The sequence below is a fragment of the Syzygium oleosum genome, unplaced genomic scaffold (genome assembly GCF_021117445.2).
Source record: "Syzygium oleosum isolate NSW1041296 unplaced genomic scaffold, Sole_v2.1 Sole_v2.51, whole genome shotgun sequence".
Taxonomy (NCBI): domain Eukaryota; kingdom Viridiplantae; phylum Streptophyta; class Magnoliopsida; order Myrtales; family Myrtaceae; genus Syzygium; species Syzygium oleosum.
In genome coordinates, this window is record NW_026607535.1 from 1,102,349 (window position 1) to 1,119,544 (window position 17,196).

The following is a 17,196-nucleotide window of genomic DNA, read 5'->3' on the forward strand; positions in this document are numbered from 1 at the left end:
TAAAAAAAATTCTGACTTGACGTGCAGTAATGTAACATCACCACGTCTATGTGGATACTTTACGGTCTGAACTACACTGTATCTTTCTGCATCTGTAGGATCCATTCCGCGAACAAGAGCAGAAGCAGACTGATGCACAACCATTGGCCAAGTGATTATGGGGAGATGAACTTCACTCATTTCATTTTCTTCTACTGGGTTCCAAGCTTGGTTCTGGGGAAATGTATATGACTTGGGAATCTCTTACCAGATTCTGCGGGACAATCTTTGATCTGGTTTGTCAATGTTCTTGAACCTTGTGTTGGAATAAAATGCTAAAATTAAATTTCATTGGAGTACATGCGGCTTGGGTTACGAGGGTAGAAGTATCAGTTAATAAACAGAGGCCCCGTCCGTCCAAAAAAATAATAATAACGGAGGCTCCGAGGCTGCAGGAGGAGAGTAGAGGATGAGTAGGGGCAAAGATGTGTTCTCAGGACATGCACGACGACACAAGCATCCAATTTATTAATAACTTCCGAAAAACGCTTATGTCTGTACTTAATTTTACCCAGCCTTCTTGTGGTGGGGAAGAACTGTTTCGCATCATTTAGAGGGCATTCGTTATGATACTGACTTTACAATGTTGATTGGAAGGTATTAGAGTCCAAAGACAAATCAATTTAATGTCCTACAAGGATTTTATGCTTCAAATTTGATGTCCAAAAGTACCACTAAACATTAACATCTACTGATGAACCAAGAAAAAACCAGCTTTGACAATCATAAATCTCTACTCATGTTCTTTTTCGACTACAATTTTATTTTTGATCATAAACATGACCACTATTTACATAACATGGCAAACTACAAGCAATAATACAACCAGGGTATCGTCTATTTGCCTATGTGAAATCTTATCTTCATGGATGCTGCAGCGCGAATTCAGAGCGAGGAATGAAGTCTCTCACGGTCTGTTATCACGTGGCCCCTGGTAATATCCTTTATGGTAGGACAACCAGATAGTGCCATCGTAAACTCGAGCTCATCCTCCAGCATCTCAGTGACCCTTCTAACTCCAGTTTTCCCTTTTGCCGCCAACCCAGATACAACATGCCTTCCTACCTGTAGTAAGAAGACCACTATTAGGAGAATGTCATCATTTGTCCTAGGGCACTGGTTCATTTGTGATTAAGGTGTTTTGGTAATGTGAAAAGATAGTTTCTACTAACTTGGCACGATATTATTATCCAAATACCTCAAGGGTTTGTTACGATGCCCCTTACTAAGATAGCAGATAGTCCACATCGAGAAATATCAGGAATGTGCCAAACTAATTAAAAGATTGTACCAGTACTGCTTGTGCCCCAAGGGCCAATGCCTTGAAAACATCTGTTCCTCGCCGCACTCCATCAACAAAAACAGGGACTTTCCCTTTGACTGCATGAACAACCTACAAACGAAGGTTAAAAAACAGTGATGACCAAAATGCTGTTTGATATAGATGACTTGTTGCAGCACAAGATTTCATATATATTTTTTAAAATAAAGGGAAACAGAAAACCACTGTGCTTTATTTTGAAGGGGCAAAACCGGGTGTATTTACTCTTATCCAGTGTTTACAAATGCTCCAAAATCTAGAATCTATTATTAAGACTGCAGAACAAAGGAGTTCGGAAAAATAGGCACCTCTTCCGTAACCGATATCGTGGCCGGAGTATAATCTAGTCTGCCGAGCTCCATGATTGGAGACAATTATCCCAAGAAGCACCGCCTTCCACCGCCTTGATTGCGCCAATGAGGGAATACAAGCTTGTTGATAAGGTTGTCGAGTATGCAACAACCAATAGTAGAAACAACAGTTTGAGAATACTGAGAAGCAAAATAGTAAATTCCAATAGATGAATAAGATGCTTCAATCCAATATCAGAGAACACAAGGTCTTAATAGCAGCAAGGACAAAATGAAGACAGGCAATGTCCCATTACCATCAATTCCTAACTCATGTGACTTCCCCAACAGAATTACTATGGTGTTTGAACTACCAAACCAATTGAGTCATAATATTGTTTCCTTTCAAGATGAACTGAAGAATCTACAAAGTTTGATTCTAGAGGCTCACCCTCAACAAACTAGATATACAATCAAAACCCAAGTTTTCACAAAATTCTCCTGCACTTGAACGAATTTTTACTGCTTTTCACACTATCCTGAACTTCAATGTCAATTAAATCATACCTAACCATTTGCTATGGTGTCAGTGTACTGTATAACACGGTGATGGACTGGCAATGACGTGGTGCTCAGTGTAGAGTTGGGTTCCCACCTCATATCCAATAAAACAACAGCAGGCACACGAATCTGCACTATTAAATAACCTTAACGAATTCCATCAAATCTAGCACAAATGAGAATGCAAAAACAGATTTTGGCACAGTTGATGAGTTCTCAAGCCGTCATCCTTGACTTTTTTTTTTGTTTTCCTTGTAAATGCAATGATCCCTTTGCTCATGTATGCGTATGTGGTTAAAAAAATTTTCTATTAAGAGAATCAATGCCAAATTAGCTCAAAGACAGACAGTCCTGTCAGTTGCTAGTTATGGCCACGCTACCTGAAAATTGGTTGACAGATTGATTTGAGACATATAATAAGTTCAAGGTAATATCTTCTCAACTTTTGGATAAGATTAAAATGATCCTTATAGTACAAAATTTTCCAGGTCTTAAATGATCTTAAAGTAAGACTTCTCGTTTAAGCTAGTGTTTTTAAAACCAAACCAGAAGGTTTTAGCCACAGTTTTTGGCCGATTTCGATCAGTTCAGACTGGTATGGGACAGCAATTCGGTTCAATCTCTGATCTGGTTTTGGAATGCTGGTTTAAGCAATGAATATGCTAAGTAAGCTATAGTTCAAAGTCGGACACAAAACGGTCTTCGGACGAATCCTCAACCGCTTTTCCTTGAGAATACAATCCTAGATCTTACCATCTTCATGTGTAAGAACTCCCTTGATCAGAATCGGCAATTTTGTTATAGATCTCAACCATACAATGTCCTGCAGCATTGTAATTTAGTTACATGACCAACAAGATACCAAATAAAGCAAATAGAGGCATTATAAAGATCCAGTTATCATTTGTAGGTCACGGCCACAAGGGAAAACTGAATGAAAAAAGTCATCCTAAGATAGCTATTAAACCTATTTCTACGCTGGATGACACTGCCTCACACATCTCATTCATTCAGAAAACCCGATTCTTTTGATGAAACATCATCCCAGAATAAATTTCAAGGATTAATTACAAAGTAATTTAAGATGGTATGGAGGTTCACCTTCCAACTCAAAGAAGCATCAACAGTTGAATCAGCAAAAGCTTTACGTTTGAACCCTCATCCTGCAAATTGCAGCAGAGGCAAAAAAAAAAGGGGAGAGCGAGTGAGAGAGATGTTATGCCTAATTTCTGCATTTACCAAACTACAAAAATTTGAGATATCTCTCTAGAGGTTATTTAGGCAGTGAAAATGTCTTCATCGGTCAAGTATTAACCATACATTTCCGGTTGCCTAACGTTATCCGAACCCTTTGTTTCTTCACCCCATGATACAAGGGTAAAAAATTATGTTCTCTAAGCAAATGAACTATAAAAAACTCCTCCAGACACAGATATAATCAAACTGAACAGCTATAAAGAAAAGAGCGTCAATGAATACAATACTCTTTGCCCCAAGGGCAAGCTTTGCATAAGAGAAGCACAGAGCTCATGGAATAAATCTCCTCTAGGCTGAGCCTAATACCATATCCACAAACATCAACACCATAGTGAGCATTTCTTTTTGTTTTGCTACCTTGCTAATGCCAAAAAGAGTTACAGACACCGGAAAAAGAGAGCAGCATATAGCAGGGTATGAAGATAATGATGAAAACAGCCTCCATGCCATCAAAGGAGATTGGTCGATAAGATATTAAGAACATAGATATCTCCCCATGCATTGATGGCCATTGAATAGGTAAAATTATATTGCTATTGTCAGATCCTCGAGTAGAAAAGAAATCATTCACTCACAGAGACAACTTGAGTTGAGAGTAGACCTTCAAAATTCTTCAACTGAGGCGCTATCATTGTCATAGAGAAAGAGAGAGAGAGAGAGAGTTTAACTGTACCCGAACTTTGTTCATGACCATGATGTCCATGCCCCAGGGGGATGAGGGAGCGAGAGAGGAAGAGGAAAGCAGTTTACTTGTTCTTTATGTCTGCCTCCCTCCTGCCAAGTCTGGGAACATCAACAGTAAGAATAATAGCTTTGTATCCACTTCTTTCAGCTCTTTGTACTAGCCGAGCTGTAATATCCCGTCTCTTGTATACCTGCATAAGGAGGTGCATTGATTATTTAGATGAAATCTTAATGGAGAATGTACAAGGCCAAGAAAACTGAAGATTCTTAATCAAATAGATGCTTATATATATTTGAAAGAATCGAATTGCATCATATCTGGACACGACCTCTTCTACAGTGCACGTGGACATATATGAAAGAATCTAGAGTAAACAGGTGAATTGAGTATGTCATAGCAACAAAATTGAGATTAAAAGTATTTGGTAATCTATTACCATGATGACATTACATGCAGCAGCTGCTCTTGCGGTGGCAACCTCTCCTAGAAGATGGAAAAATTGCATCGCTAAAATCAAAACAAGCAAACATGCGAAAGAGTTCCTCCAAAAAAATTCAGGTTTCACACCTTCAGGATGTGCTAACTTATGTGTAACATCCCGAATTTCGACCCATTTCCGGGATCAATGAGATTGATATTATTCTCATTTGATTTTAGTGAGTCTCGCCCGGGACGGATCCTTCACGGGATACTGACCAACAGGGAATGGCTAATTAGGAAAATGGTACGTGGACCAGGGACCCGATAGCGAATCGAGCACCGATTCCGAGGAACAACGAGAGAGTATTTTGGGCCAATGTGGGCCGATCCTAGGAAGGTGACGGATTTAGTTGGCCAATGACGTACGATCGGATCGTGGGTGATTCCGCACGACCGAGAGTACGCGTGGCGAACAAATCCTGAACTAAATCCGAACGATCGCGACCTCCGGAACTAGCGATAATTCCTCGCGTTCTTCCGGTAATCGAGATCGTCACGACTCGAGTAACCCTAGGTCGATGCGCGTAACCCCTAAATAGCCGCCCGTTAGTGAGAGACCCTAAAATTGTAATTGAGCAATTTTGATCGCGAAATTGGATCCAGACTTGGGCGTCGAATTTCGTAGGCGTACGCGACTATTTTGCGAGAACGACGTCATTTTAGTGTGGCCAGTCATCATTGGGGTTGGTATGGTCAAAAAATGGAAATTCGGCCCGAAATCGGAAAATGACGATTTTGCCCCTAAGCCTATTTTTAGTACTCCGATTTTTGAGATAAATATTGGAATTTATTTTGGGGAAATTAAGTGGATAATACCAGCCCCCAATAATGCAGAATTCCTTGGACCAAAATGCCCCTCAATTATTGGGCTTAGATTAGTATGGACCAAGTGAGAGAGGGCAAAATGGGGAATTTGAAAAGTGGTCAAACCCCCCCCCCCCCCCCATTTAAGACCAACCATCCTCTCTCTCTCTCCTCTCACTCCTCACCACTTCGGCCACTCCTCCTCCTCCTTCTCTCTCTCTCGGCCAAGTTCGTCGCTCGCCGGAGGAGCGCCGCTGTGCGCCGCCACCCTCACCAATCACCCCCTCACTCTCTCGCCGTTCTCTCCCTTCCCCGTTCGGGCGTGAGGAATACGTCGGATCAGCCCTTGGCCGCGTGGAATGGGGGGCCATCGCCGCTGCGGAAGCCGCCGGAAAGCCGCTGCTGGTTCCGCCGCACGCCGGCGATCAGCCGCCCGTTTCCCGCCGATCCAGATTTGTCGGAGCTTAGGATTAGTGTGAGTAATTCCCTCTAAACCCTAATTAGGACAATTTGCGTTTCTAGACGGGATTAGGTGATTTTAGGGGTTAAATTAGGGTGTTTTAGGGGAAATTGATGGCTGGTTGTGAAAGGCCGGTTTGGTGATGATTCCGATGGATTAAATTGCCGATTATATGAAGGTTTAGTGGCCAAGAATGTTTTATTTGATAGCTGTCCATATCGGGATTAAATGGGATCAAGAATGATCAATTTATGAGTAATCAGTGGACCGATCATAGCGGATGGTGTCGGATTGATTTTGGCGTACTATTATGCTGATTTGGAGGTGGATTAGAAGCCGAGGACGTGCCGATTAGTGGCTGTCCATACTGGGTGTTAATTAGATTAAGCTTGATCAAAATGGGATTAAAAGGGCGTAATTGCCGAGAGTGCTCGGATTGGCGAATTAGTGGCTGATTTGGTAATGAATTGAGAGGCTTAACGGATTATTTTGAGGTTGACATATGGCCAAGAACGACCGGAATTAGTGGCTGCCCATGTGATAATTAATTGGCCTAAGTTCGGGCGATGTAAGGCCTAATGAGGATAAATCCCGATCGTGCCATGTTTGGTGGATTATGTGATGATTTGGGGAGCCTAATGAAGCATTATGAGGATGGTTTATTGGCCTAGAATGACCTAATTGGGTGGTTGTCCATGACGTGATTAACTGGACTTAGATTGGTTAATGAGGAGTTTAATCGTGAAAATTGCCGCGTATACTCAAACGGTCGATTTGTACTTGATTGTGCTCAATCGTATATTGCCATGCCGCGTGTTCGTGTGGCCAATTAATGCGGCGTGTGATTGGCCAATAATTGGTGTGAACTATATTGCCCAAGTATGTGATGTATGTGTGCCAAAGTCGTGCCATGCAATATTGTATTGCATTGAATAATTCGTTGGCCATTCTAAAGTGTTAATTGAGCATGTCACGACGGGATCTGGGCATGTTGAGATGCACGTTGATTTGGCATTATATGATTATGTGCCTCGGTGGAATTGAATGCTCATTGTTCATCATGTGATCACCCGAGAACGGGACTGCATGGCCACGCATTTCGTATGCCAAGAATGGGCATGAGATGAGATTTGTGCGAGTATGCATGCCTGACATGAGCATGTGATCACCTAAAATGCCCTGAAGCGTTTTTACGCGGGGTTTAGATAAAACTGGCTGTGTGTATGTGTAATCACTAACGGCCCTGATGCGTTTTACGCGGGGTCGATTCAGTCCTGATGCGTTTTACGCGGGACGATGCCCGGTACGTCCGGAAGACGGCCAACCTGAGGCGTTTTACGTGGGTTTTGGTCCATAAGGAGATCGGTGTTGCGCCTGATGCGTTTTGACGCGAGCTAGAGACACTGGGCCGGATGCGTTTTGGCGCGGGCCGTCAAGTGTTGTTGGCCTACGGGTCGGGCCCGAAGCGTTGTTACGCGGGTCGAAATATTTGGTGGTCTGCGGATCGGTTTATAATTAAAAATGAGCCGTATGCCAGAGTGCATTATTTGAGGCAATTCATAAGCATGGCATGTGTGTGCTGGAGTGTGTTAGCCATTGTGCGTACCGGTGACTCGTATGTGAGGCAGGCAAAAAACATGAGCATGTGTATGGCGTACGTGTGACCAGTATGTTTACGTATGTGCCATGAATGTTACTATGAAATGTCTAACCTGCAGGGTCGATTGTATGCTCGATCTGGGCCCGAGGGCCTAGGTCAATGGATTAGCAAATATTACTGTTGCGTGTAATTGTTTGCCTGTCAGGAAGTGCATGTTAGCCTAGTTTAGGTTTAGGGAGTTTTATTCGCTGAGATTCGTCTCATTGTTGTTAAAACCCAATATTTCATACCCCGGCCATGAACCCAGGAAACCTGTCTCCTCGCTTCGGGATTCCCAGTCACGTGGATAATCAGCAGGTGGAGTACCCTCTAAGAGATGATCGGGCTTATGTGAAGCATTCTAGTGTGGTTTGGGTTGACTAGGGTGGATTATACCTGAAGCCCTATTCGTACGTGGCGTGGACTTTTCGAGATGGTATAGAGGAGTCTGGCCCAATGAGGAGTTTCGATCCCCCGTATGATGGCGTCGGTGAGTGGGACCCTTCGGCAATCAAGCCTCCTGATGGCGAGATTGTGGATTCCGAGAAGCCGGGTAAGGAGCCGCCCGTGGTGCCCCTAGTGGAGCAACTGGCTGTACAGCCATTGCAAGCGATTCCTCCGGAGCACGAGTCAGAGGACTCAGAAGATGGTCAGGTGGAGGATGACCCCTAGGTACCCTGGTCTAGTTTAGGGGTTGTGTGGAGTAGGTCGGACCGGTCACTTTTTGGAAGATAGGTCGACCTATAGTGTAGTTAGGTTAACCCGGCCACCTGTCCCTTTTTTGATCGTGTCGGTGGCTTTTGGATACTCGTGTTGTCGAGCTGGATTGTAGTGTTGTAGTATGCTCGGTTCGATGGATAGTGTAAATGTTTCCGGGTTAATACAAATGTATATTTTATGATGCTATTTGTGATTTGAGCTATCATTGGTCATGTGTTTGTAATGTTCGGGTGATTTATAAGTATATTGCTTCCGCATGTGCAAAGCTCTCTGTCCTGGGCGTTGGGTCGGCGACGCGTCCTGGGACGTCGCACCAAATTAGACCGAAGAGGGATGTCGCAAGGTCGATGGGGCTCGGGGCGTGACATCCCCGTTTGATATGGTATCAAAGCAAGGTTAGCTCGGTCCATTTCGGTCGAAGCCTGGAGTGATAAGGAGCGATAACCTTGGGTAGACAGTAGAGAGACCTTGTGTGCTAAGTGTACCGCCTGACTGTCTGTGTTTGATTGAGTGCACATGTGAATGGACCCGTAAAGTGCAGATGCGGCAGGACCTGAGGTAAGTATGTGTACCTCCTTAATTGAGGTCTTGTGTTATTTGTGCTTAGCCGCATGCTGAGTGATTGAATGCTGTGTGCTAGCTACTTGCCTAGGTCCTTAGACCGGTTTAGCTTGGTTTAGGTCTCTAATTCCTGAGTGGAATTATAGGAGGTAGGTGAGTAGTGATAGAAACCTGTAAGGTTGAGCTTGAGAGGTAGAGATATAAGGAGCCAACCAAGTCTTGAGAACCAAGCAGCGATGGGCCCGCGAGTGGACAGGGTCGTGAGTGCACTTGAGGAAATTGGTAATCTTTTAGGTGGATAAGCTCAAGAGCGAGCTGCCACTAAAGTTCAGGTTGTGGAAGCCGCTGTAGTTATTGCTATTGGTGATAATGAAAATCCTGATTGAGGTCAAGGAAATGCGAATAGACAGGTGTATCAATTGGTTGAACAGTTTCTGAAATTGAAACCCTTAAGTCTGATGGGAAAAAGGTGACCATGAGGTTGCGTCCCTTTCGGTAGAGGAATTGGAAAAGACTTTTGAGGTATTGGGGCGCATGAATAAGGAAAATGGGATTCTAGCAGTATACTAGCTGCAAGGAAATGTAAGTGATGGATAGGAAGCCACCAGAGGAAGAGTGTTTCCTGTTGGCACCGCTCAGATTTGGGTTGTGTTTATTGAGGCCTTCAAAGGCAAGTACTACCCCGAGTGGGCATGAGAGCAGAAATTGGCTGAATTTATGAGGTTCCACCGAGGACAGATGATAGCGAACCTGTATGAAACTGAGTTTGCTAGGTTATCCAAGTTTGCCCCAAAACTGGTGAAGGACCCATTGGATAGGGCCCGGAGGTTCCAAGTTGGGTTGAAGCCGGATCTCCGTAGTCAGACGATATCACTGAGTCTGAATGATTATAATGAGATTTGTGGATAGGTCTAAGCAATGGATCACGATGCGATGGAAAGGACTGCCACTTTTATGATCGGTGACAGATAAGAAAGGATAAACCTAGCAGTTTTGGCTATGTATGATTTTGACGTAATCGTGGGCATAGATTGGTTAGTCAAACCAAAATGCCGTGATGGATTGTAGTGGCTAGGTGACTCAGTTTAGCTCGGCTAGACACCCTAAATCCGAGTTTGTGAGAAATCGAGGAGGAACCTCGATCCTTTAAGTTTTATCAGTAGAAGCAGCCAAGTTGTTGAATGAGGGGTGTCAAGGTTGCTTGGCAAGTGTGGCGGATTTGACAACAGAGGAAGTGCGGCTAGAGGACGTAGCAGTGGTGTGCAATTTTCCCGACGTCTTTCCTTAGGAATTACCGGGATTGTCACCAGAAAGAGAAGTGGAGTTTGTTATCGAGTTGGCCATGGGGTTGAGCCAATCTCGAAGCCGCCTTAAAGGATGTCCTTGTTAGAATTGAAAGAGTTGAAAGTCCAGATGCAGGAATTGTTGGACAAGGGTTTTAGTCGCCATAGTGTGTCTCCATGGGGAGCGCCAGTCCTGTTTATAAGGAAGAAGGACGAGACATTGAGGTGGTGTAACGATTACCAGCAGTTGAATCAGAAGATGATTAAGAATAAGTATTCACTGCTCAGGAATAATGACTTGTTAGACCAATTTCAAGGAGCCTCAGTGTTCTCTAAGATTGATCTACGGACCGAATATCATCAGTAAGGATCAGGAAAGAGAATATTCCTAAGACCGCTTTTAGTACGCAGTGCGGGCACTATGAGTTTACGGTGATGCCCTCTGGTCTAACCAATGCTCCTGCTACCTTCATGGACTTAATGAACGGGACATTCAAAGAGTTTTTGGACCGCTTCGTCAAAACTTTTAGTGACGATAGATTGAGGTATTTGAAAGGCCCGAAAGAGCATGAAGTACTTTGAGTAATGTGCCACGGACCTTAAGAGAACACGCACTCTATGCTAAGTTCAGTAAGTACGAATTTTGGCTTAGCAGAGTAGCGTTCCTTGGACACATAGTTTCGGGAGATGAAAAATGTGAAAGGAGTTGTCAGGAGTTGAAGCATAGGCTAACAACTGCCCCGATCTTGACTCTTCCGTTTGGATCAGAAGGATTTGAGATCTATAGTAACACGTCATTAAGAGGACTGGAATGTGTATTGATTCAGCTCGGAAGGTTAGTTACACATGCGTCGCGCCAATTGAGGCCGCATGAAATGAATTATCCGACGCGTGATTTAGAGTTGGCAGTGCAGATGGATAGAACTTCTTAAGGACTGCGACTGTGACATCCTGTATCATTCCGAGAAAGCAAATCGAGTAGTGGATGCACTAGGCTAAAGGTTGAAGTATGGCGCTTATGATAGTTAAGGAGTAGATCTTGTTGGAAAGGCTAATAGACTCAGGGTTTGAGTTCGAGGTGAGTCTGATGTCTAATCTAATGACTGCATTGAGAATCGAACCAGAGATCCAAGCAAGGATTAAGGCATTGCAGTCTACAGACCCTGAGATTAAGAAGAGTCTAGAAATAGATGGCATTAAGAGGAAACCGGACTTCCAAGTGTCCGAGGATGAAATTCTGAAGTTTTGAGGACGTCTGTGCGTGCCGGATGATTTGGAGCTTAAGGAAGAGATTTTGGCGGAAGCTCATAGGAGCAGTCATAGTATCTATCCGGGCATCACGGAAATGTACCAGAATTTGCGGTAACATTATCGGTGGAATGATCTGAAAAGGAATGTGGCCAAGTGTTTGACGTGCCAATAAGTGGTGGCACAACATTGTAAGCCCGGAAGATTATTGCGACCTTTGGGAATCCCAGAATAGAAATGGGAGCATATAAATGTGATTTATGTGACGGGATTACCAAGGAGCCAAAGAGGACACGATTCTATTTGGGGTGATTGTCGACAGGTTGAAAAGGTCGACACACTTTTGGCTATGTGGAAAGATGTCACGTTGCATTGATATACTGAGTTGTATGTGCATTAGATCGTCAGAGTGTATGGAATACGGGTAACGATCACTTCGGACCTTGATCCGAGATCTACGGCCAATGTTTGGAAAAGCCTACAAGTGGCCATGGGAACAAAGTGCAGTTCAGTACGGCCTATTATCCGTAGACGGATGGCCAGTCTGAAAGGACTATTTGGGCTGTAGAGGATAGGCTGAGAGCACATGTATTATACTTTCAAGGCAAGTGAGAAGAGCAGTTGCATTTGGTTGAACTTGCCTCAATAACAGCTCTCAGCAGAGTATTGAGATGGCACCATTTGAGGCCTTGTATGGCAGGGCGTGCAGGACGCCGGTATGTTGGGACGAAGTCGGTAGAAAGTATCCGGGAAAAGTTAAGGACCGTTCAGAGTTACCGGAAAAGTTACGCCGATCGAAGGCGACGACCTTGGGAATTTCAGGTTGGGGATCATGTGTTTCTCAAGGTGTCGCCTATGAAAAGACTGTCCCGATTTGGTAAGAAAGGAAAGCTGAGTCCAAGGCATATGGGCCGTTTGAAATTTTAAAGAAGATTGGAATGATGGCTTATTGTCTCGCCTTGCCGCAGGAATTGTGCAAGTTCATGACGTCTTCCACGTGTCGATGTTGAGGCAGTACGAACTAGATCCGACCCACATGTTAAGTCATGAAGTGATAAACGTGGACGACAGGGTGTCGTACGTGGAGAGACTGATGCGAATCGACGACAAGAAGAAACAGATTTTGAGGGAAAGACAATCCTGGTGGTCAATGTTATTTGGGAGTATCACGGGGCAAAAGGCGCCACCAGGAAAAGCAAGGAAGTAATATGACGTCAGTACCCCTGTTTGTTTGAGTGGACGAGTTGGATTGCAAATTTCGAGGACGAAATTTTTATAAGGGGGGAAGAGTTGTAACATCCCGAATTTCGACCCATTTCCGGGATCAATGAGAGTGATATTATTCTCATTTGATTTTAGTGAGTCTCGCCCGGAATGGATCCTTCACGGGATACTGACCAATAGGAAATGGCTAACTAGGAAAATGGTACGTGGACCAGGGACCCGATCGCTAATCGAGCACCGATTCCGAGGAACGACGAGGGAGTATTTTGGGCCAATGTGGGCCGATCCTAGGAAGGTGACGGATTTAGTTGGCCAATGACGTACGATCGGATCGCGGGTGATTCCGTACGACCGAGAGTACGCGTGGCGAACAAATCCTGAACTAAATCCGAACGATTGCGACCTCCGGAACTAGCGATAATTCCTCGCGATCTCCCGGTAATTGAGACCGTCACGACTCGAGTAACCCTAGGTCGATGCGTGTAACCCCTAAACAGCCGCTCGTTAGTGAGAGACCCTAAAATTGTAATTGAGCAATTTTGATTGCGAAATTGGATCCGGACTTGGGCGTCGAATTTCGTGGGCGTACGTGACTATTTTGCGAGGACGACGTCATTTTAGTGTGGCTAGTCATAATTGGGGTTGGTACGGTCGAAAAATGGAAATTCGGCCCGAAATCGGAAAATGACGATTTTGCCCCTAAGCCTATTTTTAGTACTCCGAATTTTGAGATAAATATTGGAATTTATTTTGGAGAAATTAAGTGGAAAATACCAGCCCCCAATAATGCAGAATTCCTTGGACCAAAATGCCCCACAATTATTGGGCTTAGATTAGTATGGACCAAGTGAGAGAGGGCAAAATGGGGAATTGGAAAAGTGGTCAAATCCCCCCCCCCATTTAAGACCAGCCATCCTCTCTCTCTCTCTCTCTCTCTCCTCTCTCTCCTCACCACTTCGGCCACTCCTCCTCCTCCTTCTCTCTCCCTAGCCGGTTCTCTCTCTCTCTCGGCCAAGTTCACCGCTCGCCGGAGGAGCGCCGCCGTGCGCCGCCACCCTCACCGATCACCCCCTCACTCTCTCGCCGTTCTCTCCCTTCCCCGTTCGGCGTGAGGAACACGCAGGATCAGCCCTTGGCCGCGTGGAAGGGGGGGCCATCGCCGCCGCTCGAGCGCCGCCGTGGAAGCCGCCGGAACGCCGCCGCTGGTTCCGCCGCACGCCGGCGATCAGCCGCCCGTTCCCCGTCGATCCAGACTTGTCGGAGCTTAGGATTAGTGTGAGTAATCCCCTCTAAACCCTAATTAGGACAATTTGCGTTTCTAGACGGGATTAGGTGCTTTTAGGGGTTAAATTAGGGTGTTTTAGGGGAAATTGATGGCTGGTTGTGAAAGGCCGGTTTGGTGATGATTCCGATGGATTAAATTGCCGATTATATGAAGGTTTAGTGGCCAAGAACGTTCTGTTTGATAGCTGTCCATATCGGGATTAAATGGGATCAAGAATGATCAATTTATGAGTAATCAGTGGACCGATCATAGCGGATGGTGTTGGATTGATTTTGGCGTACTATTATGCTGATTTGGAGGTGGATTAGAAGCCGAGGACGTGCCGATTAGTGGCTGTCCATACTGGGTGTTAATTAGATTAAGCTTGATCAAAATGGGATTAAAAGGGCGTAATTGCCGAGAGTGCTCGGATTGGCGAATTAGTGGCTGGTTTGGTAATGAATTGGGAGGCTTAACGGATTATTTTGAGGTTGACATATGGCTGAGAACGACCGGAATTAGTGGCTGCCCATGTGATAATTAATTGGCCTAAGTTCGGGCGATGTAAGGCCTAATGAGGATAAATCCCGATCGTGCCATGTTTGGTGGATTATGTGATGATTTGGGGAGCCTAATGAAGCATTATGAGGATGGTTTATTGGCCTAGAACGACCCGATTGGGTGGTTGTCCATGACGTGATTAACTGGACTTAGATTGGTTAATGAGGAGTTTAATCGTGGAAATTGCCGCGTATACTCAAACGGTCGATTTGTACTTGATTGTGCTCAATCGTATATTGCCATGCCGCGTGTTCGTGTGGCCGATTAATGCGGCATGTGATTGGCCAATAATTGGCGTGAACTATATTGCCCAAGTATGTGATTTATGTGTGCCAAAGTTGTGCCATGCAAGATTGTATTGCATTGAATAATTCGTTGGGCATGCTAAAGTGTTAATTGAGCACGTCACGATGGGATCTGGGCATGTTGAGATGCACGTTGATTTGGCATTATATGATTATATGCCTCGGTGGAATTGAATGCTCATTGTGCATCATGTGATGACCCGAGAACGGGACTGCATGGCCACGCATTTCGTATGCCGAGAATGGGCATGAGATGAGATTTGTGCGAGTATGCGTGCCTGACATGAGCATGTGATCACCTAAAATGCCCTGAAGCGTTTTTACGCGGGGTTCAGATAAAACTGGCTGTGTGTATGTGTGATCACTAAGGGCCCTGATGCGTTTTACGCGGGGTCGATTCAGTCTTGATGCGTTTTACGCGGGACGATGCCCGGTACGTCCGAAAGACGGCCAGCCTGAAGCGTTTTACGCGGGTTTTGGTCCGTAAGGAGATCGGTGTTGCGCCTGATGCGTTTTGACGCGGGCTAGAGACACTGGGCCGGATGCGCTTTGGCGCGGGCCGTGAAGTGTTGTTGGCCTACGGGTCGAGCTCGAAGCGTTTTTACGCGGGTCGAAATATTTGGTGACCTGCGGGTCGGTTTATAATTGAAAATGAGCCGTATGCCAGAGTGCATTATTTGAGGCAATTCATAAACATGGCATATGTGTGCTGGAGTGTGTTGGCCATTGTGCGTACCGATGACTCGTATGTGAGGCAGGCACTAATGAGCATGAGTATGTGTATGGCGTACGTGTGACCAGTGTGTTCGCGTATGTGCCATAAATGTTACTATGAAATGCCTAACCTGCAGGGTCGATTGTATGCTCGATCTGGGCCCGAGGGCCTAGGTCAATGGATTAGCAAATATTACTGTTGCTTGTAATTGTTTGCCTGTTAGGAGGTGCATGTTAGCCTAGTTTAGGTTTATGGGGTTTTACTCGCTGAGATTCGTCTCATTGTTGTTAAAACCCAATATTTCATACCCCGGCCATGAACCCAGGAAACCCGTCTCCTCGCTTCGGGATTCCCAGTCACATGGATAATCAGCGGGTGGAGTACCCTCTAGGAGATGATCGGGCTTATGTGAAGCATTCTAGTGTGGTTTGGGTTGACAAGGGTGGATTATACCTGAAGCCCTATTCGTACGTGGCGTGGACGTTTCGAGATGGTATAGTGGAGACTGGCCCAATGAGGAGTTTCGATCCCTCGTATGATGGCGTCGGTGAGTGGGACCCTTCGGCAATCAAGCCTCCTGATGGCGAGATCGTGGATTCGGAGAAGCCGGGTAATGAGCCGCCCGTGGTGCCCCCAGTGGAGCAGCTGGCTGTACAGCCATTGCAAGCGATTCCTCCGGAGCACGAGTCAGAGGACTCAGAAGATGGTCAGGTGGAGGATGACCCCTAGTACCTCGGTCTAGTTTAGGGTTTGTGTGGAGTAGGTCGGACTGGTCACTTTTTGGAAGATAGGTCGACCTATAGTGTAGTTAGGTTAACCCGGCCACCTGTCCCCTTTTTTATCTTGTCGGTGGCTTTTGGATACTCATGTTGTCGAGCTGGATTGTAGTGTTGTAGTATGCTCGGTTCGATGGATAGTGTAAATGTTTCCGGATTAATACAAATGTATATTTTATGATGCTATTTGTGATTTTAGCTATCCTTGGTCATGTGTTTGTAATGTTCGGGTGATTTATAAGTATATTGCTTCCGCATGTGCAAAGCTCTCTGTGCTGGGCGTTGGGTCGGCGACGCGTCCTGGGACGTCGCACCAAATTAGACCGAAGAGGGATGTCGCGAGCTCGATGGGGCTCGGGGCGTGACATTATGCCTAGCAATTGGAGCAATCATAATGGAGGCAGAAACGTGATAGCCCAATAGAGTAGTCAACAAACTAATTTTGCTCCCATCAATGAGGATTCTCGGCCTAAACCTGTCAGAAATACATGTATTGAGAATTACCGAACAACATAATATGGTTGCTGCAGATTTAAATCTGACCAGCATTCATTAGTCATTACGTTATTCTGCGAAAGGCTTCCGTGTTTTCTTGAAGTGTATACGGGTCTTCTGCTCCCCCGGCATAAAAATCATAGTACATTTTTGGAAGGGCTTGCCTAGCCAATTCTTGATACTCATTCACATTGACAGGATCCTCGGCCATGTTTCCTGAATAAAAATTTAAGCATTTATTACCTCAGCTTAACAATTTCTCCTAAGGGTGCTGCTAAGCTAACGGCACGGTGCCTTTTTGACCACACTCACGCAAATGAAGGTCTAAAACAATTTACCATAAACTATCGGCATAATTGCAAGTTAAATGTGCCCACACGAATTCACACTAAATCTAAATAGGAGAGTGAAAAGTATGGAATAGCGATCGTAATGCACCCACACCCCTCGACGTATGTATAGCCATAACTACAGAACACGAACACATCAAAACGCGTAGCCCAACGGC

At 45.1% G+C, this 17,196-nt stretch overlaps 1 pseudogene; it reads right to left on the bottom strand.

The window, feature by feature from the left end:
- Window positions 1-639: 639 nt before the first annotated feature.
- Window positions 640-16,971, bottom strand: LOC115666989 (peroxisomal (S)-2-hydroxyacid oxidase GLO4-like; annotated as a pseudogene).
- Between the last annotated feature and the right edge of the window lie 225 nt (window positions 16,972-17,196).